At 46.2% G+C, this 21,573-nt stretch overlaps 34 non-coding genes across 34 annotated transcripts; all 34 read right to left on the bottom strand.

Moving 5' to 3' along the window:
* Positions 1–741: 741 nt before the first annotated feature.
* Positions 742–813, bottom strand: trnae-cuc (transfer RNA glutamic acid (anticodon CUC)). The gene has a single exon. It is a non-coding gene; the product is annotated as a tRNA-Glu (tRNA).
* Positions 814–922: 109 nt separating this feature from the next.
* Positions 923–994, bottom strand: trnae-cuc (transfer RNA glutamic acid (anticodon CUC)). The gene has a single exon. It is a non-coding gene; the product is annotated as a tRNA-Glu (tRNA).
* A 954-nt stretch (positions 995–1,948) lies between these two features.
* On the bottom strand, positions 1,949–2,020 carry trnae-cuc (transfer RNA glutamic acid (anticodon CUC)). Its single transcript has one exon. It is a non-coding gene; the product is annotated as a tRNA-Glu (tRNA).
* A 109-nt stretch (positions 2,021–2,129) lies between these two features.
* On the bottom strand, positions 2,130–2,201 carry trnae-cuc (transfer RNA glutamic acid (anticodon CUC)). The gene has a single exon. It is a non-coding gene; the product is annotated as a tRNA-Glu (tRNA).
* Positions 2,202–3,155: 954 nt separating this feature from the next.
* Positions 3,156–3,227, bottom strand: trnae-cuc (transfer RNA glutamic acid (anticodon CUC)). The gene has a single exon. It is a non-coding gene; the product is annotated as a tRNA-Glu (tRNA).
* Positions 3,228–3,336: 109 nt separating this feature from the next.
* trnae-cuc (transfer RNA glutamic acid (anticodon CUC)) lies at positions 3,337–3,408 on the bottom strand. The gene has a single exon. It is a non-coding gene; the product is annotated as a tRNA-Glu (tRNA).
* A 954-nt stretch (positions 3,409–4,362) lies between these two features.
* trnae-cuc (transfer RNA glutamic acid (anticodon CUC)) lies at positions 4,363–4,434 on the bottom strand. The gene has a single exon. It is a non-coding gene; the product is annotated as a tRNA-Glu (tRNA).
* Positions 4,435–4,543: 109 nt separating this feature from the next.
* trnae-cuc (transfer RNA glutamic acid (anticodon CUC)) lies at positions 4,544–4,615 on the bottom strand. Its single transcript has one exon. It is a non-coding gene; the product is annotated as a tRNA-Glu (tRNA).
* Positions 4,616–5,569: 954 nt separating this feature from the next.
* On the bottom strand, positions 5,570–5,641 carry trnae-cuc (transfer RNA glutamic acid (anticodon CUC)). The gene has a single exon. It is a non-coding gene; the product is annotated as a tRNA-Glu (tRNA).
* Positions 5,642–5,750: 109 nt separating this feature from the next.
* On the bottom strand, positions 5,751–5,822 carry trnae-cuc (transfer RNA glutamic acid (anticodon CUC)). Its single transcript has one exon. It is a non-coding gene; the product is annotated as a tRNA-Glu (tRNA).
* A 954-nt stretch (positions 5,823–6,776) lies between these two features.
* Positions 6,777–6,848, bottom strand: trnae-cuc (transfer RNA glutamic acid (anticodon CUC)). The gene has a single exon. It is a non-coding gene; the product is annotated as a tRNA-Glu (tRNA).
* Positions 6,849–6,957: 109 nt separating this feature from the next.
* Positions 6,958–7,029, bottom strand: trnae-cuc (transfer RNA glutamic acid (anticodon CUC)). The gene has a single exon. It is a non-coding gene; the product is annotated as a tRNA-Glu (tRNA).
* Positions 7,030–7,983: 954 nt separating this feature from the next.
* trnae-cuc (transfer RNA glutamic acid (anticodon CUC)) lies at positions 7,984–8,055 on the bottom strand. Its single transcript has one exon. It is a non-coding gene; the product is annotated as a tRNA-Glu (tRNA).
* Positions 8,056–8,164: 109 nt separating this feature from the next.
* On the bottom strand, positions 8,165–8,236 carry trnae-cuc (transfer RNA glutamic acid (anticodon CUC)). The gene has a single exon. It is a non-coding gene; the product is annotated as a tRNA-Glu (tRNA).
* A 954-nt stretch (positions 8,237–9,190) lies between these two features.
* trnae-cuc (transfer RNA glutamic acid (anticodon CUC)) lies at positions 9,191–9,262 on the bottom strand. Its single transcript has one exon. It is a non-coding gene; the product is annotated as a tRNA-Glu (tRNA).
* A 954-nt stretch (positions 9,263–10,216) lies between these two features.
* trnae-cuc (transfer RNA glutamic acid (anticodon CUC)) lies at positions 10,217–10,288 on the bottom strand. Its single transcript has one exon. It is a non-coding gene; the product is annotated as a tRNA-Glu (tRNA).
* Positions 10,289–10,397: 109 nt separating this feature from the next.
* On the bottom strand, positions 10,398–10,469 carry trnae-cuc (transfer RNA glutamic acid (anticodon CUC)). Its single transcript has one exon. It is a non-coding gene; the product is annotated as a tRNA-Glu (tRNA).
* Positions 10,470–11,428: 959 nt separating this feature from the next.
* On the bottom strand, positions 11,429–11,500 carry trnae-cuc (transfer RNA glutamic acid (anticodon CUC)). Its single transcript has one exon. It is a non-coding gene; the product is annotated as a tRNA-Glu (tRNA).
* A 109-nt stretch (positions 11,501–11,609) lies between these two features.
* Positions 11,610–11,681, bottom strand: trnae-cuc (transfer RNA glutamic acid (anticodon CUC)). The gene has a single exon. It is a non-coding gene; the product is annotated as a tRNA-Glu (tRNA).
* Positions 11,682–12,655: 974 nt separating this feature from the next.
* Positions 12,656–12,727, bottom strand: trnae-cuc (transfer RNA glutamic acid (anticodon CUC)). The gene has a single exon. It is a non-coding gene; the product is annotated as a tRNA-Glu (tRNA).
* Positions 12,728–13,706: 979 nt separating this feature from the next.
* trnae-cuc (transfer RNA glutamic acid (anticodon CUC)) lies at positions 13,707–13,778 on the bottom strand. Its single transcript has one exon. It is a non-coding gene; the product is annotated as a tRNA-Glu (tRNA).
* Positions 13,779–13,887: 109 nt separating this feature from the next.
* On the bottom strand, positions 13,888–13,959 carry trnae-cuc (transfer RNA glutamic acid (anticodon CUC)). Its single transcript has one exon. It is a non-coding gene; the product is annotated as a tRNA-Glu (tRNA).
* A 979-nt stretch (positions 13,960–14,938) lies between these two features.
* On the bottom strand, positions 14,939–15,010 carry trnae-cuc (transfer RNA glutamic acid (anticodon CUC)). The gene has a single exon. It is a non-coding gene; the product is annotated as a tRNA-Glu (tRNA).
* A 109-nt stretch (positions 15,011–15,119) lies between these two features.
* trnae-cuc (transfer RNA glutamic acid (anticodon CUC)) lies at positions 15,120–15,191 on the bottom strand. Its single transcript has one exon. It is a non-coding gene; the product is annotated as a tRNA-Glu (tRNA).
* Positions 15,192–16,170: 979 nt separating this feature from the next.
* trnae-cuc (transfer RNA glutamic acid (anticodon CUC)) lies at positions 16,171–16,242 on the bottom strand. Its single transcript has one exon. It is a non-coding gene; the product is annotated as a tRNA-Glu (tRNA).
* Positions 16,243–16,351: 109 nt separating this feature from the next.
* On the bottom strand, positions 16,352–16,423 carry trnae-cuc (transfer RNA glutamic acid (anticodon CUC)). Its single transcript has one exon. It is a non-coding gene; the product is annotated as a tRNA-Glu (tRNA).
* A 979-nt stretch (positions 16,424–17,402) lies between these two features.
* trnae-cuc (transfer RNA glutamic acid (anticodon CUC)) lies at positions 17,403–17,474 on the bottom strand. The gene has a single exon. It is a non-coding gene; the product is annotated as a tRNA-Glu (tRNA).
* A 109-nt stretch (positions 17,475–17,583) lies between these two features.
* trnae-cuc (transfer RNA glutamic acid (anticodon CUC)) lies at positions 17,584–17,655 on the bottom strand. Its single transcript has one exon. It is a non-coding gene; the product is annotated as a tRNA-Glu (tRNA).
* A 979-nt stretch (positions 17,656–18,634) lies between these two features.
* Positions 18,635–18,706, bottom strand: trnae-cuc (transfer RNA glutamic acid (anticodon CUC)). The gene has a single exon. It is a non-coding gene; the product is annotated as a tRNA-Glu (tRNA).
* Positions 18,707–18,815: 109 nt separating this feature from the next.
* trnae-cuc (transfer RNA glutamic acid (anticodon CUC)) lies at positions 18,816–18,887 on the bottom strand. Its single transcript has one exon. It is a non-coding gene; the product is annotated as a tRNA-Glu (tRNA).
* A 980-nt stretch (positions 18,888–19,867) lies between these two features.
* trnae-cuc (transfer RNA glutamic acid (anticodon CUC)) lies at positions 19,868–19,939 on the bottom strand. The gene has a single exon. It is a non-coding gene; the product is annotated as a tRNA-Glu (tRNA).
* A 109-nt stretch (positions 19,940–20,048) lies between these two features.
* Positions 20,049–20,120, bottom strand: trnae-cuc (transfer RNA glutamic acid (anticodon CUC)). The gene has a single exon. It is a non-coding gene; the product is annotated as a tRNA-Glu (tRNA).
* Positions 20,121–21,099: 979 nt separating this feature from the next.
* Positions 21,100–21,171, bottom strand: trnae-cuc (transfer RNA glutamic acid (anticodon CUC)). The gene has a single exon. It is a non-coding gene; the product is annotated as a tRNA-Glu (tRNA).
* A 109-nt stretch (positions 21,172–21,280) lies between these two features.
* On the bottom strand, positions 21,281–21,352 carry trnae-cuc (transfer RNA glutamic acid (anticodon CUC)). The gene has a single exon. It is a non-coding gene; the product is annotated as a tRNA-Glu (tRNA).
* Positions 21,353–21,573: the final 221 nt, after the last annotated feature.

Below are 21,573 nucleotides of genomic sequence, written 5' to 3'. Positions count from 1 at the left end.
TTTCACTTATAATTCAGTGTATCACAAATCCAGTGGGTCAGAAGTTTACATACACTAAGTTGGCTGTGCCTTTAAACAGTTTGTAAAATTCCTGAAAATGATGTCATGGCTTTAGAAGCTTCTGATAGGCTAATTGACATCCTTTGAGTCAATTGGAGGTGTACCTGTAGATGTATTTCAAGGCCTACCTTCAAACTCAGTGCCTCTTTGCTTGACTCCATGGGAAAACCAAAGGAAATCAGCCAAGACCTCAGAAAAGAAAATGTAGACCTCCACAAGTCTGGTTCATCCTTGGGAGCAATTTCCAAACGCCTGAAGGTACCTCGCTCATCTGTAGAAACAATAGTACGCAAGTATAAACACCATGGGACCACGCAGGCGTCATACCGCTCAGGAAGGAGACGCGTTCTGTCTCCTAGAGATGAACGTACTTTGGGTCGAAAAGTGCAAATCCATCCCAGAACAACAGCAAAGGACCTTGTGAAGATGCTGGAGGAAACAGGTACAAAATGGTCTATATCCACAGGCAAACGAGTCCTATATCGAAAAGTGGGAAGCTCGCAAGCCAAAGGACACCATCCCAACCGTGAAGCACAGCATCATGTTGTGGGTGCACCACTAGAACACCTGGGAAGGACACTGCAGGGCAAATCGGTTTGCAATTTGAAGTGGTACATACGTGCGACAACCTACTATATTCATAGTGACAGGTTGCACAAGTACACAAGGAGCATGGACAATTTCCCTGACCGGGAATCGAACCCGGGCCGCAGCGGTGAGAGCGCCGAATCCTAACCACTAGACCACCAGGGAAGGGTACTAGAATGCAAATCGGTTCCCAGTGTGAGCTGGTACATATGTGCGATAACCTTCCATATTCATAGTGAGAGGTTGCACACGTAAACATGCAGCAAAAGAGTAGTTCCCTGACCGGGAATCGAACCCGGGCCGCGGCGGTGAGAGCGCCGAATCCTAACCACTAGACCACCAGGGAAGGGTACTAGAGTGAAAATCGTTTCCCAGTGTGAGCTGGTACATACAGTTGAAGTCGTAAGTTTCCATCCACTTAGGCTGGAGTCATTAAAACCTGTTTGTCAACCCCTCCACACATTTCTTGTTAACAAACTATAGTTTTGGCAGTCGGTTAGGACATCTACTTTGTGCATGACACAAGTAATTTTTCCAACAATTGTTTACAGACCGATTATTTCACTTATAATTCAGTGTATCACAAATCCAGTGGGTCAGAAGTTTACATACACTAAGTTGGCTGTGCCTTTAAACAGTTTGTAAAATTCCTGAAAATGATGTCATGGCTTTAGAAGCTTCTGATAGGCTAATTGACATCCTTTGAGTCAATTGGAGGTGTACCTGTAGATGTATTTCAAGGCCTACCTTCAAACTCAGTGCCTCTTTGCTTGACTCCATGGGAAAACCAAAGGAAATCAGCCAAGACCTCAGAAAAGAAAATGTAGACCTCCACAAGTCTGGTTCATCCTTGGGAGCAATTTCCAAACGCCTGAAGGTACCTCGCTCATCTGTAGAAACAATAGTACGCAAGTATAAACACCATGGGACCACGCAGGCGTCATACCGCTCAGGAAGGAGACGCGTTCTGTCTCCTAGAGATGAACGTACTTTGGGTCGAAAAGTGCAAATCCATCCCAGAACAACAGCAAAGGACCTTGTGAAGATGCTGGAGGAAACAGGTACAAAATGGTCTATATCCACAGGCAAACGAGTCCTATATCGAAAAGTGGGAAGCTCGCAAGCCAAAGGACACCATCCCAACCGTGAAGCACAGCATCATGTTGTGGGTGCACCACTAGAACACCTGGGAAGGACACTGCAGGGCAAATCGGTTTGCAATTTGAAGTGGTACATACGTGCGACAACCTACTATATTCATAGTGACAGGTTGCACAAGTACACAAGGAGCATGGACAATTTCCCTGACCGGGAATCGAACCCGGGCCGCAGCGGTGAGAGCGCCGAATCCTAACCACTAGACCACCAGGGAAGGGTACTAGAATGCAAATCGGTTCCCAGTGTGAGCTGGTACATATGTGCGATAACCTTCCATATTCATAGTGAGAGGTTGCACACGTAAACATGCAGCAAAAGAGTAGTTCCCTGACCGGGAATCGAACCCGGGCCGCGGCGGTGAGAGCGCCGAATCCTAACCACTAGACCACCAGGGAAGGGTACTAGAGTGAAAATCGTTTCCCAGTGTGAGCTGGTACATACAGTTGAAGTCGTAAGTTTCCATCCACTTAGGCTGGAGTCATTAAAACCTGTTTGTCAACCCCTCCACACATTTCTTGTTAACAAACTATAGTTTTGGCAGTCGGTTAGGACATCTACTTTGTGCATGACACAAGTAATTTTTCCAACAATTGTTTACAGACCGATTATTTCACTTATAATTCAGTGTATCACAAATCCAGTGGGTCAGAAGTTTACATACACTAAGTTGGCTGTGCCTTTAAACAGTTTGTAAAATTCCTGAAAATGATGTCATGGCTTTAGAAGCTTCTGATAGGCTAATTGACATCCTTTGAGTCAATTGGAGGTGTACCTGTAGATGTATTTCAAGGCCTACCTTCAAACTCAGTGCCTCTTTGCTTGACTCCATGGGAAAACCAAAGGAAATCAGCCAAGACCTCAGAAAAGAAAATGTAGACCTCCACAAGTCTGGTTCATCCTTGGGAGCAATTTCCAAACGCCTGAAGGTACCTCGCTCATCTGTAGAAACAATAGTACGCAAGTATAAACACCATGGGACCACGCAGGCGTCATACCGCTCAGGAAGGAGACGCGTTCTGTCTCCTAGAGATGAACGTACTTTGGGTCGAAAAGTGCAAATCCATCCCAGAACAACAGCAAAGGACCTTGTGAAGATGCTGGAGGAAACAGGTACAAAATGGTCTATATCCACAGGCAAACGAGTCCTATATCGAAAAGTGGGAAGCTCGCAAGCCAAAGGACACCATCCCAACCGTGAAGCACAGCATCATGTTGTGGGTGCACCACTAGAACACCTGGGAAGGACACTGCAGGGCAAATCGGTTTGCAATTTGAAGTGGTACATACGTGCGACAACCTACTATATTCATAGTGACAGGTTGCACAAGTACACAAGGAGCATGGACAATTTCCCTGACCGGGAATCGAACCCGGGCCGCAGCGGTGAGAGCGCCGAATCCTAACCACTAGACCACCAGGGAAGGGTACTAGAATGCAAATCGGTTCCCAGTGTGAGCTGGTACATATGTGCGATAACCTTCCATATTCATAGTGAGAGGTTGCACACGTAAACATGCAGCAAAAGAGTAGTTCCCTGACCGGGAATCGAACCCGGGCCGCGGCGGTGAGAGCGCCGAATCCTAACCACTAGACCACCAGGGAAGGGTACTAGAGTGAAAATCGTTTCCCAGTGTGAGCTGGTACATACAGTTGAAGTCGTAAGTTTCCATCCACTTAGGCTGGAGTCATTAAAACCTGTTTGTCAACCCCTCCACACATTTCTTGTTAACAAACTATAGTTTTGGCAGTCGGTTAGGACATCTACTTTGTGCATGACACAAGTAATTTTTCCAACAATTGTTTACAGACCGATTATTTCACTTATAATTCAGTGTATCACAAATCCAGTGGGTCAGAAGTTTACATACACTAAGTTGGCTGTGCCTTTAAACAGTTTGTAAAATTCCTGAAAATGATGTCATGGCTTTAGAAGCTTCTGATAGGCTAATTGACATCCTTTGAGTCAATTGGAGGTGTACCTGTAGATGTATTTCAAGGCCTACCTTCAAACTCAGTGCCTCTTTGCTTGACTCCATGGGAAAACCAAAGGAAATCAGCCAAGACCTCAGAAAAGAAAATGTAGACCTCCACAAGTCTGGTTCATCCTTGGGAGCAATTTCCAAACGCCTGAAGGTACCTCGCTCATCTGTAGAAACAATAGTACGCAAGTATAAACACCATGGGACCACGCAGGCGTCATACCGCTCAGGAAGGAGACGCGTTCTGTCTCCTAGAGATGAACGTACTTTGGGTCGAAAAGTGCAAATCCATCCCAGAACAACAGCAAAGGACCTTGTGAAGATGCTGGAGGAAACAGGTACAAAATGGTCTATATCCACAGGCAAACGAGTCCTATATCGAAAAGTGGGAAGCTCGCAAGCCAAAGGACACCATCCCAACCGTGAAGCACAGCATCATGTTGTGGGTGCACCACTAGAACACCTGGGAAGGACACTGCAGGGCAAATCGGTTTGCAATTTGAAGTGGTACATACGTGCGACAACCTACTATATTCATAGTGACAGGTTGCACAAGTACACAAGGAGCATGGACAATTTCCCTGACCGGGAATCGAACCCGGGCCGCAGCGGTGAGAGCGCCGAATCCTAACCACTAGACCACCAGGGAAGGGTACTAGAATGCAAATCGGTTCCCAGTGTGAGCTGGTACATATGTGCGATAACCTTCCATATTCATAGTGAGAGGTTGCACACGTAAACATGCAGCAAAAGAGTAGTTCCCTGACCGGGAATCGAACCCGGGCCGCGGCGGTGAGAGCGCCGAATCCTAACCACTAGACCACCAGGGAAGGGTACTAGAGTGAAAATCGTTTCCCAGTGTGAGCTGGTACATACAGTTGAAGTCGTAAGTTTCCATCCACTTAGGCTGGAGTCATTAAAACCTGTTTGTCAACCCCTCCACACATTTCTTGTTAACAAACTATAGTTTTGGCAGTCGGTTAGGACATCTACTTTGTGCATGACACAAGTAATTTTTCCAACAATTGTTTACAGACCGATTATTTCACTTATAATTCAGTGTATCACAAATCCAGTGGGTCAGAAGTTTACATACACTAAGTTGGCTGTGCCTTTAAACAGTTTGTAAAATTCCTGAAAATGATGTCATGGCTTTAGAAGCTTCTGATAGGCTAATTGACATCCTTTGAGTCAATTGGAGGTGTACCTGTAGATGTATTTCAAGGCCTACCTTCAAACTCAGTGCCTCTTTGCTTGACTCCATGGGAAAACCAAAGGAAATCAGCCAAGACCTCAGAAAAGAAAATGTAGACCTCCACAAGTCTGGTTCATCCTTGGGAGCAATTTCCAAACGCCTGAAGGTACCTCGCTCATCTGTAGAAACAATAGTACGCAAGTATAAACACCATGGGACCACGCAGGCGTCATACCGCTCAGGAAGGAGACGCGTTCTGTCTCCTAGAGATGAACGTACTTTGGGTCGAAAAGTGCAAATCCATCCCAGAACAACAGCAAAGGACCTTGTGAAGATGCTGGAGGAAACAGGTACAAAATGGTCTATATCCACAGGCAAACGAGTCCTATATCGAAAAGTGGGAAGCTCGCAAGCCAAAGGACACCATCCCAACCGTGAAGCACAGCATCATGTTGTGGGTGCACCACTAGAACACCTGGGAAGGACACTGCAGGGCAAATCGGTTTGCAATTTGAAGTGGTACATACGTGCGACAACCTACTATATTCATAGTGACAGGTTGCACAAGTACACAAGGAGCATGGACAATTTCCCTGACCGGGAATCGAACCCGGGCCGCAGCGGTGAGAGCGCCGAATCCTAACCACTAGACCACCAGGGAAGGGTACTAGAATGCAAATCGGTTCCCAGTGTGAGCTGGTACATATGTGCGATAACCTTCCATATTCATAGTGAGAGGTTGCACACGTAAACATGCAGCAAAAGAGTAGTTCCCTGACCGGGAATCGAACCCGGGCCGCGGCGGTGAGAGCGCCGAATCCTAACCACTAGACCACCAGGGAAGGGTACTAGAGTGAAAATCGTTTCCCAGTGTGAGCTGGTACATACAGTTGAAGTCGTAAGTTTCCATCCACTTAGGCTGGAGTCATTAAAACCTGTTTGTCAACCCCTCCACACATTTCTTGTTAACAAACTATAGTTTTGGCAGTCGGTTAGGACATCTACTTTGTGCATGACACAAGTAATTTTTCCAACAATTGTTTACAGACCGATTATTTCACTTATAATTCAGTGTATCACAAATCCAGTGGGTCAGAAGTTTACATACACTAAGTTGGCTGTGCCTTTAAACAGTTTGTAAAATTCCTGAAAATGATGTCATGGCTTTAGAAGCTTCTGATAGGCTAATTGACATCCTTTGAGTCAATTGGAGGTGTACCTGTAGATGTATTTCAAGGCCTACCTTCAAACTCAGTGCCTCTTTGCTTGACTCCATGGGAAAACCAAAGGAAATCAGCCAAGACCTCAGAAAAGAAAATGTAGACCTCCACAAGTCTGGTTCATCCTTGGGAGCAATTTCCAAACGCCTGAAGGTACCTCGCTCATCTGTAGAAACAATAGTACGCAAGTATAAACACCATGGGACCACGCAGGCGTCATACCGCTCAGGAAGGAGACGCGTTCTGTCTCCTAGAGATGAACGTACTTTGGGTCGAAAAGTGCAAATCCATCCCAGAACAACAGCAAAGGACCTTGTGAAGATGCTGGAGGAAACAGGTACAAAATGGTCTATATCCACAGGCAAACGAGTCCTATATCGAAAAGTGGGAAGCTCGCAAGCCAAAGGACACCATCCCAACCGTGAAGCACAGCATCATGTTGTGGGTGCACCACTAGAACACCTGGGAAGGACACTGCAGGGCAAATCGGTTTGCAATTTGAAGTGGTACATACGTGCGACAACCTACTATATTCATAGTGACAGGTTGCACAAGTACACAAGGAGCATGGACAATTTCCCTGACCGGGAATCGAACCCGGGCCGCAGCGGTGAGAGCGCCGAATCCTAACCACTAGACCACCAGGGAAGGGTACTAGAATGCAAATCGGTTCCCAGTGTGAGCTGGTACATATGTGCGATAACCTTCCATATTCATAGTGAGAGGTTGCACACGTAAACATGCAGCAAAAGAGTAGTTCCCTGACCGGGAATCGAACCCGGGCCGCGGCGGTGAGAGCGCCGAATCCTAACCACTAGACCACCAGGGAAGGGTACTAGAGTGAAAATCGTTTCCCAGTGTGAGCTGGTACATACAGTTGAAGTCGTAAGTTTCCATCCACTTAGGCTGGAGTCATTAAAACCTGTTTGTCAACCCCTCCACACATTTCTTGTTAACAAACTATAGTTTTGGCAGTCGGTTAGGACATCTACTTTGTGCATGACACAAGTAATTTTTCCAACAATTGTTTACAGACCGATTATTTCACTTATAATTCAGTGTATCACAAATCCAGTGGGTCAGAAGTTTACATACACTAAGTTGGCTGTGCCTTTAAACAGTTTGTAAAATTCCTGAAAATGATGTCATGGCTTTAGAAGCTTCTGATAGGCTAATTGACATCCTTTGAGTCAATTGGAGGTGTACCTGTAGATGTATTTCAAGGCCTACCTTCAAACTCAGTGCCTCTTTGCTTGACTCCATGGGAAAACCAAAGGAAATCAGCCAAGACCTCAGAAAAGAAAATGTAGACCTCCACAAGTCTGGTTCATCCTTGGGAGCAATTTCCAAACGCCTGAAGGTACCTCGCTCATCTGTAGAAACAATAGTACGCAAGTATAAACACCATGGGACCACGCAGGCGTCATACCGCTCAGGAAGGAGACGCGTTCTGTCTCCTAGAGATGAACGTACTTTGGGTCGAAAAGTGCAAATCCATCCCAGAACAACAGCAAAGGACCTTGTGAAGATGCTGGAGGAAACAGGTACAAAATGGTCTATATCCACAGGCAAACGAGTCCTATATCGAAAAGTGGGAAGCTCGCAAGCCAAAGGACACCATCCCAACCGTGAAGCACAGCATCATGTTGTGGGTGCACCACTAGAACACCTGGGAAGGACACTGCAGGGCAAATCGGTTTGCAATTTGAAGTGGTACATACGTGCGACAACCTACTATATTCATAGTGACAGGTTGCACAAGTACACAAGGAGCATGGACAATTTCCCTGACCGGGAATCGAACCCGGGCCGCAGCGGTGAGAGCGCCGAATCCTAACCACTAGACCACCAGGGAAGGGTACTAGAATGCAAATCGGTTCCCAGTGTGAGCTGGTACATATGTGCGATAACCTTCCATATTCATAGTGAGAGGTTGCACACGTAAACATGCAGCAAAAGAGTAGTTCCCTGACCGGGAATCGAACCCGGGCCGCGGCGGTGAGAGCGCCGAATCCTAACCACTAGACCACCAGGGAAGGGTACTAGAGTGAAAATCGTTTCCCAGTGTGAGCTGGTACATACAGTTGAAGTCGTAAGTTTCCATCCACTTAGGCTGGAGTCATTAAAACCTGTTTGTCAACCCCTCCACACATTTCTTGTTAACAAACTATAGTTTTGGCAGTCGGTTAGGACATCTACTTTGTGCATGACACAAGTAATTTTTCCAACAATTGTTTACAGACCGATTATTTCACTTATAATTCAGTGTATCACAAATCCAGTGGGTCAGAAGTTTACATACACTAAGTTGGCTGTGCCTTTAAACAGTTTGTAAAATTCCTGAAAATGATGTCATGGCTTTAGAAGCTTCTGATAGGCTAATTGACATCCTTTGAGTCAATTGGAGGTGTACCTGTAGATGTATTTCAAGGCCTACCTTCAAACTCAGTGCCTCTTTGCTTGACTCCATGGGAAAACCAAAGGAAATCAGCCAAGACCTCAGAAAAGAAAATGTAGACCTCCACAAGTCTGGTTCATCCTTGGGAGCAATTTCCAAACGCCTGAAGGTACCTCGCTCATCTGTAGAAACAATAGTACGCAAGTATAAACACCATGGGACCACGCAGGCGTCATACCGCTCAGGAAGGAGACGCGTTCTGTCTCCTAGAGATGAACGTACTTTGGGTCGAAAAGTGCAAATCCATCCCAGAACAACAGCAAAGGACCTTGTGAAGATGCTGGAGGAAACAGGTACAAAATGGTCTATATCCACAGGCAAACGAGTCCTATATCGAAAAGTGGGAAGCTCGCAAGCCAAAGGACACCATCCCAACCGTGAAGCACAGCATCATGTTGTGGGTGCACCACTAGAACACCTGGGAAGGACACTGCAGGGCAAATCGGTTTGCAATTTGAAGTGGTACATACGTGCGACAACCTACTATATTCATAGTGACAGGTTGCACAAGTACACAAGGAGCATGGACAATTTCCCTGACCGGGAATCGAACCCGGGCCGCAGCGGTGAGAGCGCCGAATCCTAACCACTAGACCACCAGGGAAGGGTACTAGAGTGAAAATCGTTTCCCAGTGTGAGCTGGTACATACAGTTGAAGTCGTAAGTTTCCATCCACTTAGGCTGGAGTCATTAAAACCTGTTTGTCAACCCCTCCACACATTTCTTGTTAACAAACTATAGTTTTGGCAGTCGGTTAGGACATCTACTTTGTGCATGACACAAGTAATTTTTCCAACAATTGTTTACAGACCGATTATTTCACTTATAATTCAGTGTATCACAAATCCAGTGGGTCAGAAGTTTACATACACTAAGTTGGCTGTGCCTTTAAACAGTTTGTAAAATTCCTGAAAATGATGTCATGGCTTTAGAAGCTTCTGATAGGCTAATTGACATCCTTTGAGTCAATTGGAGGTGTACCTGTAGATGTATTTCAAGGCCTACCTTCAAACTCAGTGCCTCTTTGCTTGACTCCATGGGAAAACCAAAGGAAATCAGCCAAGACCTCAGAAAAGAAAATGTAGACCTCCACAAGTCTGGTTCATCCTTGGGAGCAATTTCCAAACGCCTGAAGGTACCTCGCTCATCTGTAGAAACAATAGTACGCAAGTATAAACACCATGGGACCACGCAGGCGTCATACCGCTCAGGAAGGAGACGCGTTCTGTCTCCTAGAGATGAACGTACTTTGGGTCGAAAAGTGCAAATCCATCCCAGAACAACAGCAAAGGACCTTGTGAAGATGCTGGAGGAAACAGGTACAAAATGGTCTATATCCACAGGCAAACGAGTCCTATATCGAAAAGTGGGAAGCTCGCAAGCCAAAGGACACCATCCCAACCGTGAAGCACAGCATCATGTTGTGGGTGCACCACTAGAACACCTGGGAAGGACACTGCAGGGCAAATCGGTTTGCAATTTGAAGTGGTACATACGTGCGACAACCTACTATATTCATAGTGACAGGTTGCACAAGTACACAAGGAGCATGGACAATTTCCCTGACCGGGAATCGAACCCGGGCCGCAGCGGTGAGAGCGCCGAATCCTAACCACTAGACCACCAGGGAAGGGTACTAGAATGCAAATCGGTTCCCAGTGTGAGCTGGTACATATGTGCGATAACCTTCCATATTCATAGTGAGAGGTTGCACACGTAAACATGCAGCAAAAGAGTAGTTCCCTGACCGGGAATCGAACCCGGGCCGCGGCGGTGAGAGCGCCGAATCCTAACCACTAGACCACCAGGGAAGGGTACTAGAGTGAAAATCGTTTCCCAGTGTGAGCTGGTACATACAGTTGAAGTCGTAAGTTTCCATCCACTTAGGCTGGAGTCATTAAAACCTGTTTGTCAACCCCTCCACACATTTCTTGTTAACAAACTATAGTTTTGGCAGTCGGTTAGGACATCTACTTTGTGCATGACACAAGTAATTTTTCCAACAATTGTTTACAGACCGATTATTTCACTTATAATTCAGTGTATCACAAATCCAGTGGGTCAGAAGTTTACATACACTAAGTTGGCTGTGCCTTTAAACAGTTTGTAAAATTCCTGAAAATGATGTCATGGCTTTAGAAGCTTCTGATAGGCTAATTGACATCCTTTGAGTCAATTGGAGGTGTACCTGTAGATGTATTTCAAGGCCTACCTTCAAACTCAGTGCCTCTTTGCTTGACTCCATGGGAAAACCAAAGGAAATCAGCCAAGACCTCAGAAAAGAAAATGTAGACCTCCACAAGTCTGGTTCATCCTTGGGAGCAATTTCCAAACGCCTGAAGGTACCTCGCTCATCTGTAGAAACAATAGTACGCAAGTATAAACACCATGGGACCACGCAGGCGTCATACCGCTCAGGAAGGAGACGCGTTCTGTCTCCTAGAGATGAACGTACTTTGGGTCGAAAAGTGCAAATCCATCCCAGAACAACAGCAAAGGACCTTGTGAAGATGCTGGAGGAAACAGGTACAAAATGGTCTATATCCACAGGCAAACGAGTCCTATATCGAAAAGTGGGAAGCTCGCAAGCCAAAGGACACCATCCCAACCGTGAAGCACAGCATCATGTTGGTTGCTGGGTGCACCACTAGAACACCTGGGAAGGACACTGCAGGGCAAATCGGTTTGCAATTTGAAGTGGTACATACGTGCGACAACCTACTATATTCATAGTGACAGGTTGCACAAGTACACAAGGAGCATGGACAATTTCCCTGACCGGGAATCGAACCCGGGCCGCAGCGGTGAGAGCGCCGAATCCTAACCACTAGACCACCAGGGAAGGGTACTAGAATGCAAATCGGTTCCCAGTGTGAGCTGGTACATATGTGCGATAACCTTCCATATTCATAGTGAGAGGTTGCACACGTAAACATGCAGCAAAAGAGTAGTTCCCTGACCGGGAATCGAACCCGGGCCGCGGCGGTGAGAGCGCCGAATCCTAACCACTAGACCACCAGGGAAGGGTACTAGAGTGAAAATCGTTTCCCAGTGTGAGCTGGTACATACAGTTGAAGTCGTAAGTTTCCATCCACTTAGGCTGGAGTCATTAAAACCTGTTTGTCAACCCCTCCACACATTTCTTGTTAACAAACTATAGTTTTGGCAGTCGGTTAGGACATCTACTTTGTGCATGACACAAGTAATTTTTCCAACAATTGTTTACAGACCGATTATTTCACTTATAATTCAGTGTATCACAAATCCAGTGGGTCAGAAGTTTACATACACTAAGTTGGCTGTGCCTTTAAACAGTTTGTAAAATTCCTGAAAATGATGTCATGGCTTTAGAAGCTTCTGATAGGCTAATTGACATCCTTTGAGTCAATTGGAGGTGTACCTGTAGATGTATTTCAAGGCCTACCTTCAAACTCAGTGCCTCTTTGCTTGACTCCATGGGAAAACCAAAGGAAATCAGCCAAGACCTCAGAAAAGAAAATGTAGACCTCCACAAGTCTGGTTCATCCTTGGGAGCAATTTCCAAACGCCTGAAGGTACCTCGCTCATCTGTAGAAACAATAGTACGCAAGTATAAACACCATGGGACCACGCAGGCGTCATACCGCTCAGGAAGGAGACGCGTTCTGTCTCCTAGAGATGAACGTACTTTGGGTCGAAAAGTGCAAATCCATCCCAGAACAACAGCAAAGGACCTTGTGAAGATGCTGGAGGAAACAGGTACAAAATGGTCTATATCCACAGGCAAACGAGTCCTATATCGAAAAGTGGGAAGCTCGCAAGCCAAAGGACACCATCCCAACCGTGAAGCACAGCATCATGTTGTGGGGTGCTTGCTGCAGGGGTTGGTGCACCACTAGAACACCTGGGAAGGACACTGCAGGGCAAATCGGTTTGCAATTTGAAGTGGTACATACGTGCGACAACCTACTATATTCATAGTGACAGGTTGCACAAGTACACAAGGAGCATGGACAATTTCCCTGACCGGGAATCGAACCCGGGCCGCAGCGGTGAGAGCGCCGAATCCTAACCACTAGACCACCAGGGAAGGGTACTAGAGTGAAAATCGTTTCCCAGTGTGAGCTGGTACATACAGTTGAAGTCGTAAGTTTCCATCCACTTAGGCTGGAGTCATTAAAACCTGTTTGTCAACCCCTCCACACATTTCTTGTTAACAAACTATAGTTTTGGCAGTCGGTTAGGACATCTACTTTGTGCATGACACAAGTAATTTTTCCAACAATTGTTTACAGACCGATTATTTCACTTATAATTCAGTGTATCACAAATCCAGTGGGTCAGAAGTTTACATACACTAAGTTGGCTGTGCCTTTAAACAGTTTGTAAAATTCCTGAAAATGATGTCATGGCTTTAGAAGCTTCTGATAGGCTAATTGACATCCTTTGAGTCAATTGGAGGTGTACCTGTAGATGTATTTCAAGGCCTACCTTCAAACTCAGTGCCTCTTTGCTTGACTCCATGGGAAAACCAAAGGAAATCAGCCAAGACCTCAGAAAAGAAAATGTAGACCTCCACAAGTCTGGTTCATCCTTGGGAGCAATTTCCAAACGCCTGAAGGTACCTCGCTCATCTGTAGAAACAATAGTACGCAAGTATAAACACCATGGGACCACGCAGGCGTCATACCGCTCAGGAAGGAGACGCGTTCTGTCTCCTAGAGATGAACGTACTTTGGGTCGAAAAGTGCAAATCCATCCCAGAACAACAGCAAAGGACCTTGTGAAGATGCTGGAGGAAACAGGTACAAAATGGTCTATATCCACAGGCAAACGAGTCCTATATCGAAAAGTGGGAAGCTCGCAAGCCAAAGGACACCATCCCAACCGTGAAGCACAGCATCATGTTGTGGGTGTGCTTTGCTGCAGGAGGGTCTGGTGCACCACTAGAACACCTGGGAAGGACACTGCAGGGCAAATCGGTTTGCAATTTGAAGTGGTACATACGTGCGACAACCTACTATATTCATAGTGACAGGTTGCACAAGTACACAAGGAGCATGGACAATTTCCCTGACCGGGAATCGAACCCGGGCCGCAGCGGTGAGAGCGCTGAATCCTAACCACTAGACCACCAGGGAAGGGTACTAGAATGCAAATCGGTTCCCAGTGTGAGCTGGTACATATGTGCGATAACCTTCCATATTCATAGTGAGAGGTTGCACAAGTAAACATGCAGCAAAAGAGTAGTTCCCTGACCGGGAATCGAACCCGGGCCGCGGCGGTGAGAGCGCCGAATCCTAACCACTAGACCACCAGGGAAGGGTACTAGAGTGAAAATCGTTTCCCAGTGTGAGCTGGTACATACAGTTGAAGTCGTAAGTTTCCATCCACTTAGGCTGGAGTCATTAAAACCTGTTTGTCAACCCCTCCACACATTTCTTGTTAACAAACTATAGTTTTGGCAGTCGGTTAGGACATCTACTTTGTGCATGACACAAGTAATTTTTCCAACAATTGTTTACAGACCGATTATTTCACTTATAATTCAGTGTATCACAAATCCAGTGGGTCAGAAGTTTACATACACTAAGTTGGCTGTGCCTTTAAACAGTTTGTAAAATTCCTGAAAATGATGTCATGGCTTTAGAAGCTTCTGATAGGCTAATTGACATCCTTTGAGTCAATTGGAGGTGTACCTGTAGATGTATTTCAAGGCCTACCTTCAAACTCAGTGCCTCTTTGCTTGACTCCATGGGAAAACCAAAGGAAATCAGCCAAGACCTCAGAAAAGAAAATGTAGACCTCCACAAGTCTGGTTCATCCTTGGGAGCAATTTCCAAACGCCTGAAGGTACCTCGCTCATCTGTAGAAACAATAGTACGCAAGTATAAACACCATGGGACCACGCAGGCGTCATACCGCTCAGGAAGGAGACGCGTTCTGTCTCCTAGAGATGAACGTACTTTGGGTCGAAAAGTGCAAATCCATCCCAGAACAACAGCAAAGGACCTTGTGAAGATGCTGGAGGAAACAGGTACAAAATGGTCTATATCCACAGGCAAACGAGTCCTATATCGAAAAGTGGGAAGCTCGCAAGCCAAAGGACACCATCCCAACCGTGAAGCACAGCATCATGTTGTGGGTGTGCTTTGCTGCAGGAGGGTCTGGTGCACCACTAGAACACCTGGGAAGGACACTGCAGGGCAAATCGGTTTGCAATTTGAAGTGGTACATACGTGCGACAACCTACTATATTCATAGTGACAGGTTGCACAAGTACACAAGGAGCATGGACAATTTCCCTGACCGGGAATCGAACCCGGGCCGCAGCGGTGAGAGCGCTGAATCCTAACCACTAGACCACCAGGGAAGGGTACTAGAATGCAAATCGGTTCCCAGTGTGAGCTGGTACATATGTGCGATAACCTTCCATATTCATAGTGAGAGGTTGCACAAGTAAACATGCAGCAAAAGAGTAGTTCCCTGACCGGGAATCGAACCCGGGCCGCGGCGGTGAGAGCGCCGAATCCTAACCACTAGACCACCAGGGAAGGGTACTAGAGTGAAAATCGTTTCCCAGTGTGAGCTGGTACATACAGTTGAAGTCGTAAGTTTCCATCCACTTAGGCTGGAGTCATTAAAACCTGTTTGTCAACCCCTCCACACATTTCTTGTTAACAAACTATAGTTTTGGCAGTCGGTTAGGACATCTACTTTGTGCATGACACAAGTAATTTTTCCAACAATTGTTTACAGACCGATTATTTCACTTATAATTCAGTGTATCACAAATCCAGTGGGTCAGAAGTTTACATACACTAAGTTGGCTGTGCCTTTAAACAGTTTGTAAAATTCCTGAAAATGATGTCATGGCTTTAGAAGCTTCTGATAGGCTAATTGACATCCTTTGAGTCAATTGGAGGTGTACCTGTAGATGTATTTCAAGGCCTACCTTCAAACTCAGTGCCTCTTTGCTTGACTCCATGGGAAAACCAAAGGAAATCAGCCAAGACCTCAGAAAAGAAAATGTAGACCTCCACAAGTCTGGTTCATCCTTGGGAGCAATTTCCAAACGCCTGAAGGTACCTCGCTCATCTGTAGAAACAATAGTACGCAAGTATAAACACCATGGGACCACGCAGGCGTCATACCGCTCAGGAAGGAGACGCGTTCTGTCTCCTAGAGATGAACGTACTTTGGGTCGAAAAGTGCAAATCCATCCCAGAACAACAGCAAAGGACCTTGTGAAGATGCTGGAGGAAACAGGTACAAAATGGTCTATATCCACAGGCAAACGAGTCCTATATCGAAAAGTGGGAAGCTCGCAAGCCAAAGGACACCATCCCAACCGTGAAGCACAGCATCATGTTGTGGGTGTGCTTTGCTGCAGGAGGGTCTGGTGCACCACTAGAACACCTGGGAAGGACACTGCAGGGCAAATCGGTTTGCAATTTGAAGTGGTACATACGTGCGACAACCTACTATATTCATAGTGACAGGTTGCACAAGTACACAAGGAGCATGGACAATTTCCCTGACCGGGAATCGAACCCGGGCCGCAGCGGTGAGAGCGCTGAATCCTAACCACTAGACCACCAGGGAAGGGTACTAGAATGCAAATCGGTTCCCAGTGTGAGCTGGTACATATGTGCGATAACCTTCCATATTCATAGTGAGAGGTTGCACAAGTAAACATGCAGCAAAAGAGTAGTTCCCTGACCGGGAATCGAACCCGGGCCGCGGCGGTGAGAGCGCCGAATCCTAACCACTAGACCACCAGGGAAGGGTACTAGAGTGAAAATCGTTTCCCAGTGTGAGCTGGTACATACAGTTGAAGTCGTAAGTTTCCATCCACTTAGGCTGGAGTCATTAAAACCTGTTTGTCAACCCCTCCACACATTTCTTGTTAACAAACTATAGTTTTGGCAGTCGGTTAGGACATCTACTTTGTGCATGACACAAGTAATTTTTCCAACAATTGTTTACAGACCGATTATTTCACTTATAATTCAGTGTATCACAAATCCAGTGGGTCAGAAGTTTACATACACTAAGTTGGCTGTGCCTTTAAACAGTTTGTAAAATTCCTGAAAATGATGTCATGGCTTTAGAAGCTTCTGATAGGCTAATTGACATCCTTTGAGTCAATTGGAGGTGTACCTGTAGATGTATTTCAAGGCCTACCTTCAAACTCAGTGCCTCTTTGCTTGACTCCATGGGAAAACCAAAGGAAATCAGCCAAGACCTCAGAAAAGAAAATGTAGACCTCCACAAGTCTGGTTCATCCTTGGGAGCAATTTCCAAACGCCTGAAGGTACCTCGCTCATCTGTAGAAACAATAGTACGCAAGTATAAACACCATGGGACCACGCAGGCGTCATACCGCTCAGGAAGGAGACGCGTTCTGTCTCCTAGAGATGAACGTACTTTGGGTCGAAAAGTGCAAATCCATCCCAGAACAACAGCAAAGGACCTTGTGAAGATGCTGGAGGAAACAGGTACAAAATGGTCTATATCCACAGGCAAACGAGTCCTATATCGAAAAGTGGGAAGCTCGCAAGCCAAAGGACACCATCCCAACCGTGAAGCACAGCATCATGTTGTGGGTGTGCTTTGCTGCAGGAGGGTCTGGTGCACCACTAGAACACCTGGGAAGGACACTGCAGGGCAAATCGGTTTGCAATTTGAAGTGGTACATACGTGCGACAACCTACTATATTCATAGTGACAGGTTGCACAAGTACACAAGGAGCATGGACAATTTCCCTGACCGGGAATCGAACCCGGGCCGCAGCGGTGAGAGCGCTGAATCCTAACCACTAGACCACCAGGGAAGGGTACTAGAATGCAAATCGGTTCCCAGTGTGAGCTGGTACATATGTGCGATAACCTTCCATATTCATAGTGAGAGGTTGCACAAGTAAACATGCAGCAAAAGAGTAGTTCCCTGACCGGGAATCGAACCCGGGCCGCGGCGGTGAGAGCGCCGAATCCTAACCACTAGACCACCAGGGAAGGGTACTAGAGTGAAAATCGTTTCCCAGTGTGAGCTGGTACATACAGTTGAAGTCGTAAGTTTCCATCCACTTAGGCTGGAGTCATTAAAACCTGTTTGTCAACCCCTCCACACATTTCTTGTTAACAAACTATAGTTTTGGCAGTCGGTTAGGACATCTACTTTGTGCATGACACAAGTAATTTTTCCAACAATTGTTTACAGACCGATTATTTCACTTATAATTCAGTGTATCACAAATCCAGTGGGTCAGAAGTTTACATACACTAAGTTGGCTGTGCCTTTAAACAGTTTGTAAAATTCCTGAAAATGATGTCATGGCTTTAGAAGCTTCTGATAGGCTAATTGACATCCTTTGAGTCAATTGGAGGTGTACCTGTAGATGTATTTCAAGGCCTACCTTCAAACTCAGTGCCTCTTTGCTTGACTCCATGGGAAAACCAAAGGAAATCAGCCAAGACCTCAGAAAAGAAAATGTAGACCTCCACAAGTCTGGTTCATCCTTGGGAGCAATTTCCAAACGCCTGAAGGTACCTCGCTCATCTGTAGAAACAATAGTACGCAAGTATAAACACCATGGGACCACGCAGGCGTCATACCGCTCAGGAAGGAGACGCGTTCTGTCTCCTAGAGATGAACGTACTTTGGGTCGAAAAGTGCAAATCCATCCCAGAACAACAGCAAAGGACCTTGTGAAGATGCTGGAGGAAACAGGTACAAAATGGTCTATATCCACAGGCAAACGAGTCCTATATCGAAAAGTGGGAAGCTCGCAAGCCAAAGGACACCATCCCAACCGTGAAGCACAGCATCATGTTGTGGGTGTGCTTTGCTGCAGGAGGGTCTGGTGCACCACTAGAACACCTGGGAAGGACACTGCAGGGCAAATCGGTTTGCAATTTGAAGTGGTACATACGTGCGACAACCTACTATATTCATAGTGACAGGTTGCACAAGTACACAAGGAGCATGGACAATTTCCCTGACCGGGAATCGAACCCGGGCCGCAGCGGTGAGAGCGCTGAATCCTAACCACTAGACCACCAGGGAAGGGTACTAGAATGCAAATCGGTTCCCAGTGTGAGCTGGTACATATGTGCGATAACCTTCCATATTCATAGTGAGAGGTTGCACAAGTAAACATGCAGCAAAAGAGTAGTTCCCTGACCGGGAATCGAACCCGGGCCGCGGCGGTGAGAGCGCCGAATCCTAACCACTAGACCACCAGGGAAGGGTACTAGAGTGAAAATCGTTTCCCAGTGTGAGCTGGTACATACAGTTGAAGTCGTAAGTTTCCATCCACTTAGGCTGGAGTCATTAAAACCTGTTTGTCAACCCCTCCACACATTTCTTGTTAACAAACTATAGTTTTGGCAGTCGGTTAGGACATCTACTTTGTGCATGACACAAGTAATTTTTCCAACAATTGTTTACAGACCGATTATTTCACTTATAATTCAGTGTATCACAAATCCAGTGGGTCAGAAGTTTACATACACTAAGTTGGCTGTGCCTTTAAACAGTTTGTAAAATTCCTGAAAATGATGTCATGGCTTTAGAAGCTTCCTGATAGGCTAATTGACATCCTTTGAGTCAATTGGAGGTGTACCTGTAGATGTATTTCAAGGCCTACCTTCAAACTCAGTGCCTCTTTGCTTGACTCCATGGGAAAACCAAAGGAAATCAGCCAAGACCTCAGAAAAGAAAATGTAGACCTCCACAAGTCTGGTTCATCCTTGGGAGCAATTTCCAAACGCCTGAAGGTACCTCGCTCATCTGTAGAAACAATAGTACGCAAGTATAAACACCATGGGACCACGCAGGCGTCATACCGCTCAGGAAGGAGACGCGTTCTGTCTCCTAGAGATGAACGTACTTTGGGTCGAAAAGTGCAAATCCATCCCAGAACAACAGCAAAGGACCTTGTGAAGATGCTGGAGGAAACAGGTACAAAATGGTCTATATCCACAGGCAAACGAGTCCTATATCGAAAAGTGGGAAGCTCGCAAGCCAAAGGACACCATCCCAACCGTGAAGCACAGCATCATGTTGTGGGTGTGCTTTGCTGCAGGAGGGTCTGGTGCACCACTAGAACACCTGGGAAGGACACTGCAGGGCAAATCGGTTTGCAATTTGAAGTGGTACATACGTGCGACAACCTACTATATTCATAGTGACAGGTTGCACAAGTACACAAGGAGCATGGACAATTTCCCTGACCGGGAATCGAACCCGGGCCGCAGCGGTGAGAGCGCTGAATCCTAACCACTAGACCACCAGGGAAGGGTACTAGAATGCAAATCGGTTCCCAGTGTGAGCTGGTACATATGTGCGATAACCTTCCATATTCATAGTGAGAGGTTGCACAAGTAAACATGCAGCAAAAGAGTAGTTCCCTGACCGGGAATCGAACCCGGGCCGCGGCGGTGAGAGCGCCGAATCCTAACCACTAGACCACCAGGGAAGGGTACTAGAGTGAAAATCGTTTCCCAGTGTGAGCTGGTACATACAGTTGAAGTCGTAAGTTTCCATCCACTTAGGCTGGAGTCATTAAAACCTGTTTGTCAACCCCTCCACACATTTCTTGTTAACAAACTATAGTTTTGGCAGTCGGTTAGGACATCTACTTTGTGCATGACACAAGTAATTTTTCCAACAATTGTTTACAGACCGATTATTTCACTTATAATTCAGTGTATCACAAATCCAGTGGGTCAGAAGTTTACATACACTAAGTTGGCTGTGCCTTTAAACAGTTTGTAAAATTCCTGAAAATGATGTCATGGCTTTAGAAGCTCCTGATAGGCTAATTGACATCCTTTGAGTCAATTGGAGGTGTACCTGTAGATGTATTTCAAGGCCTACCTTCAAACTCAGTGCCTCTTTGCTTGACTCCATGGGAAAACCAAAGGAAATCAGCCAAGACCTCAGAAAAGAAAATGTAGACCTCCACAAGTCTGGTTCATCCTTGGGAGCAATTTCCAAACGCCTGAAGGTACCTCGCTCATCTGTAGAAACAATAGTACGCAAGTATAAACACCATGGGACCACGCAGGCGTCATACCGCTCAGGAAGGAGACGCGTTCTGTCTCCTAGAGATGAACGTACTTTGGGTCGAAAAGTGCAAATCCATCCCAGAACAACAGCAAAGGACCTTGTGAAGATGCTGGAGGAAACAGGTACAAAATGGTCTATATCCACAGGCAAACGAGTCCTATATCGAAAAGTGGGAAGCTCGCAAGCCAAAGGACACCATCCCAACCGTGAAGCACAGCATCATGTTGTGGGTGTGCTTTGCTGCAGGAGGGTCTGGTGCACCACTAGAACACCTGGGAAGGACACTGCAGGGCAAATCGGTTTGCAATTTGAAGTGGTACATACGTGCGACAACCTACTATATTCATAGTGACAGGTTGCACAAGTACACAAGGAGCATGGACAATTTCCCTGACCGGGAATCGAACCCGGGCCGCAGCGGTGAGAGCGCTGAATCCTAACCACTAGACCACCAGGGAAGGGTACTAGAATGCAAATCGGTTCCCAGTGTGAGCTGGTACATATGTGCGATAACCTTCCATATTCATAGTGAGAGGTTGCACAAGTAAACATGCAGCAAAAGAGTAGTTCCCTGACCGGGAATCGAACCCGGGCCGCGGCGGTGAGAGCGCCGAATCCTAACCACTAGACCACCAGGGAAGGGTACTAGAGTGAAAATCGTTTCCCAGTGTGAGCTGGTACATACAGTTGAAGTCGTAAGTTTCCATCCACTTAGGCTGGAGTCATTAAAACCTGTTTGTCAACCCCTCCACACATTTCTTGTTAACAAACTATAGTTTTGGCAGTCGGTTAGGACATCTACTTTGTGCATGACACAAGTAATTTTTCCAACAATTGTTTACAGACCGATTATTTCACTT

This window comes from Oncorhynchus kisutch, unplaced genomic scaffold (assembly GCF_002021735.2).
Source record: "Oncorhynchus kisutch isolate 150728-3 unplaced genomic scaffold, Okis_V2 Okis07a-Okis12b_hom, whole genome shotgun sequence".
Lineage (NCBI taxonomy): Eukaryota > Metazoa > Chordata > Actinopteri > Salmoniformes > Salmonidae > Oncorhynchus > Oncorhynchus kisutch.
The sequence above is the reverse complement of the archived record's forward strand: the minus strand, read 5'-3'. Positions and strand labels throughout refer to the sequence as shown.